At 32.8% G+C, this 4,840-nt stretch overlaps 1 pseudogene; it reads left to right on the plus strand.

Annotated features, from left to right (window-relative positions):
* Positions 1-435: 435 nt before the first annotated feature.
* LOC149255359 (xanthohumol 4-O-methyltransferase pseudogene) lies at positions 436-922 on the plus strand (annotated as a pseudogene).
* Positions 923-4,840: the final 3,918 nt, after the last annotated feature.

Genomic DNA, 4,840 nt, shown 5'->3' on the forward strand with positions numbered 1-4,840 from the left:
TTTGCAATTTAAAAGCATGGTGAAAAACAAATATGCCAGGGATCTTAGGGTTATGTTGGTAGTCAATCTTCAACCAAACTTGAAAAAAAATGTCATATTTAAAATCACAAGGTTGTGTGGCCTTGTTTAACGTTTCAAACATCAAATCATCATGCTAATTTCTCGTTTTTTTTTATGCTAATTTAATAATCCTATCGGCTTTTCGAAATTTGACTTCCATTCTCTGATTTTCCTCGAGAGGCTGGGCTTGCAGAGGAGACAATCGAGGCAATGCTGCAGCATTATCCTTCCATCAGAGGCATCAACTACGACCTCCCTCATGTCGTGGCCACTTCTCCCCATCTCCCAGGTTACTAACAACACCTTTGCTTCATCAATGGTATATATGCATAACAATCTTATACCTATAAATGTATGTAAATAGGTGTGGAGCACATGGGCAGAGACATGTTTGAAACCGTGCCCTCTCCGGACGCCATATTCATGAAGGTAAGTCTTGAACTTGCTGAGCTATCATGTAATTCAATTAGAATAAGTTGAGAGCACGTTTTGACTATACAATTTGTTTGTGCGATGTTATCAGTGGATCATGCATGACTGGGGCGATGAGGACTATATCAAGATACTAAAGAGCTGCAGAAAGGTGATCCCAGAGACGAGGAAGCTCATTATTGTTGACGTAGTGGTGCTGGACTCTAATCACAAAGGTGATGATAATAATAATGGTGGCCAGAAAGAGAAGTCGATTCTGGATCCTAATTTACTTCTAGTATTTGATCTGGTAATGGTGGCGCACTACTCTGGTGGGAAGGAAAGAACAAAGAAAGAATGGAAGAAGATTTTATTAGAAGGTGGATTTGGTCGTTATAAAATAATCACCATTCCTGATTTCCAGTCTGTGATTGAAGTGTTTCCTTCTTGATTATCTGCTCTTTATGGGCTCATTTTTAGTATTTACAATGTTAAAATGCAATCAAATTATTGTATTTACAAAATAAACGAAGATTTATCAAGATCTTATGGAGACATGAAACATCGGTAGCTAGTGATTTTCTTTAGTCTTACCTTGCACTCTTGAGAAGACAATGCGTCAATGGGTCATGGGACACTCCTCATCTCCTTCGAAGACATGGAGGATCCGTAGATAGTGCTGTCCTTTCGTCTTACCTTTCTCTGAGTAGATAATGTATTAACGGGTCAGGGGTTTTTGTTTTTTGTGGTTCTGTTATGGCTCATGAATGGATGTGTTTATGGATTGAAATTTAAGGAAAATATGGGTTTACTATAGCATATGAATGGGATGTATCTAAGCATTGAAATTTCAGAAGTTGGGTTTATTGTGCATATGAAATGGCATGTGTTCATGCTTTTGAAATTTTACTCAGAGAAAAGAAAAGATGGATTTGGTATTGCATATGAATGCAATGTATTCTTCGTATATGCTTGGCCATCTATAGAGGTTTCTTGATTTTGGGTAATTAACTTAACCTCTTGATTTTGGGTAATTAACTTACTCTAAAATGAAATAAGACATTCAATGTGTTCCTTGTAATATAGATATAAACAAAACATCTAAAGAAAAGTAATTGCACAATGATCCAGTCCAAAAAAACAAGGTTTTCCACAAACCAATTAACTCTTCTAGAAAAATTCAACAATTTCAATTTAATAATCCTATCGGCCTCTCTTTGTACCTTTTGGGACAATTGCTAGTTAATAAAATGTCAAATTTTGGCCTAAGTATTTTTTTTCAAAACTTTAACAGTTTTGATACCTTGATTTTGGAGAGATATATCTTGAGTTATATTTATCTAAATGAGGCCCAAGATGGCTGGTTAGAAATCTAGAATCAAGGAGAACAAAATGGGAGCATTAACTTAATCAAATATGCACATTTAATATGCCAAAAAAATAGTAAAAGATGGAGCTATGAAATTGTAACAAAAAATTAATTTGGAAAAATTGTTGAAACAATTTCACCTACCAAAATTTCTGTTGTTGCAAATTGGTTTGATGACAGCCCCCTTCAGCCATAGAAGGTTTGATAGTGATCAACTAGAGCACAATTTTCTATTTCTTTATTTATTTAATTTAATTCTAATTGAAGAGGTTGTTTTCCCATTTTAGGGACTTTGATTTTATTGTGCAAAATCAATTCATTTTATTTCAATTTTGATTGGTTTTTGCAAGAGATATGTTGGAAAGGATCAAACTAAAACATCTTGGAACATTTCTATTGCACCAAAAAGGAAAAAAAAAATAGAGGATTTACAGGGCCAATCTGGAATGTGAAAAATCATTTCCAATAGCTCTCCATTTTTGGAATTTTTTGTAAATTATAAATTACAGATTTGAAAATGAGGAAAAGGTTACTCTCCTCTGCAAATTAAGAGCTCTTAGCACTTTTGTAATGAGATTTTGAGTTGTAGGTAGGGAGGGAAAGGTCAAATCTAGGTTATTGGGGGTTTTCTTTTTAAAAATGTAAACTTTGTATTGGAGGTTGAGCCTACACTTTTGTAGCTCTTTCCTTTTAGTGGCAAGGCTTATGATTTGAAAATATTGTTGGAGATTGAATCAAGGAACAAAGCAAGGAACCAGGTTTTAATCAATTTGTATTCAAATACTTCTATTTGTAAATGCAATTTTTATTCTAATAGCATAATTGTTTCATAGTTGTGTACTTTTGTATTATATGAAGTGGTTTTATTCTAGATCAGCTATCTAATCTAATGTTTTAAAGATCTGTTATTTAATTCCTTGTTAGCTCAAGTGCTTAAATAAGATTTCTGACTAACTATTTACTCAGAAATATGTTATCTAAAATCGACTTAATTACTATTGAAATTATGTGAACTTTTTCCTGATTTTGATAGTTAATCGTTCATTGTTAGTAGATCCTCAAACAAAGCATGCATGACAGTAAGAATATTGTTTGTTAGAACTTTTTCAAGTAGTTTGGTATTAATTCTATTGCATGTTAAATCCCCAATCATTTTAATTACATTACTCTCGGTTGGGATTCGATCTACATCTTCCTAATCAAGATAGATTTATATTTTTCACTTGCATTTGAGAGTAGATTTGCATTTATATTCTAATCATTGCATTTTATAAGTCCCCTTACACAAGGAGAAAACTCTAGGTGTGGTTTTGCTATGCCGTTAATTCAACTTCAAGGTTTTTTTTCTTACTCGTGCATAGCAAGGGAGTAATACCAATATCTCTCTCCTTATTCAATAAGTAATTGAAATATCACAAGTCAGTGAGGAGAGAGAGGTGGTAACTGGACCCAATAGAATTATTTGGAACCACCAAATTAAACGGATAAGGGCTTAGTTGGGGCTCTGACCAGGTGGTCTCCCTTACATGTTGATGAGGTCATTTTTTCTCATCAACATTTTTGGCGCTAGAAGGAGGGCCAATGACTCGTTGCCTTTTTGAGTTTCTGCATTTTAAATTCTATTTATTTTCAATGGTTCCTTCAAAATTACCTATTTGGAGTTGTTTTACCAGACCTCAACCAGCTACCACTCCAATAAAGACAATAAGGCTCTTGTCAAAAATAAAATATAATGGTAAGGCTTCTTCTTTTGATCATCTACTTCGATTTATTTTATATTGTAATAATTTTGATATTGATTTAAGGTGTCATTTGCATGATCTTTACTCCTACTCTGATAGGAATGAAAAAATATTGGTGTCAATCATTACTAGTTGCCTTTATACTTTGTTGAGATGAGTTTTTTTTTAAATTCCTTCACGCTTTTGAGTACGATTACGAAAAGGTTTATGACCAGTTAGAAGCATTGCAAAGAATGGGCGGCGAGCCTTTTGATGATTTTCTACTTCAATTTAAATTAGTTTGCTTACAATTTTGATCCAAAGATTTTCCTCCTGAGTTTCCGTTATTAGGATGGCTTATACATTTAGTGTTTCTTCCCTGTAATTCTAACAATTATAAGGAACCAGAAGATATAATTTTTGTAAGCATGTGTATTTTTGCCAAAGAATGAATGGCTCAAAATAGTAATGCGGATCTAACACAAATTGAAAATGCTAATGTTGTCAATCCATAATTTCAGCAAGAAATAGATTTGGCTAAAATAAATAGCACCAATCTTGAAAATGTTGCCGCAATTATAAATGTTGATCTCAGAACTGATCTAAATCAAGATAATTTTGTTGCCCCAAATCTTTGTAATTCTACTCAAATGGAAAACAAGAAGTTTCAAGTTCAACAAGAAATCAGCAGCAAACGAATCAACTAAAAAAAATGCAAATCGAAAATTTTAGCGACACACAAACTAGTGTAATTGATTCTGAATGCTCTTCTGCGAAAAATGATTATCCATCGCAACTACATCCAAGCATAAATTCTCAGCAAAATGTGGATAGCCAAATACATCCTTCTCTTAAGATTCGTTCGAAGAATAGTGAATGTGAATTTTGCATTTGGGAAAGCATTGATCAACAATCCAAAATTTGCAATAATGCAAACAAGGAAGACTCTCAAATGTGCATCTTGGAAAATGAGCAAACTTCCGCAAATAGAGAAACTTTCAGGTATATATCTTCAACTTCTCATTATTTTCCATATCGTGATCTTTTTAGCGACAATAATTCAATTGTTAATTTAACATCAAAAAATAGAGGAGTTGTCATAAATTTAATTAGTAATAAAGTATTGATAATTTCTTATTGGGATAGAAAGGATTTAATTATCCATAATTTCAATAACCTGAAATTTTTCTTAATTATACATCTAATTTTTTGTTTTGTTCTGATTTATCTTATTTAGAGGAAAAGAACACTAATGAAATCATTTATAATGATGACTTGA

This window comes from Pinus tabuliformis, chromosome 7 (genome assembly GCF_031772625.1).
Source record: "Pinus tabuliformis cultivar Carrire ecotype Pingquan chromosome 7, CPIR1, whole genome shotgun sequence".
In the NCBI taxonomy this organism is placed as follows: domain Eukaryota; kingdom Viridiplantae; phylum Streptophyta; class Pinopsida; order Pinales; family Pinaceae; genus Pinus; species Pinus tabuliformis.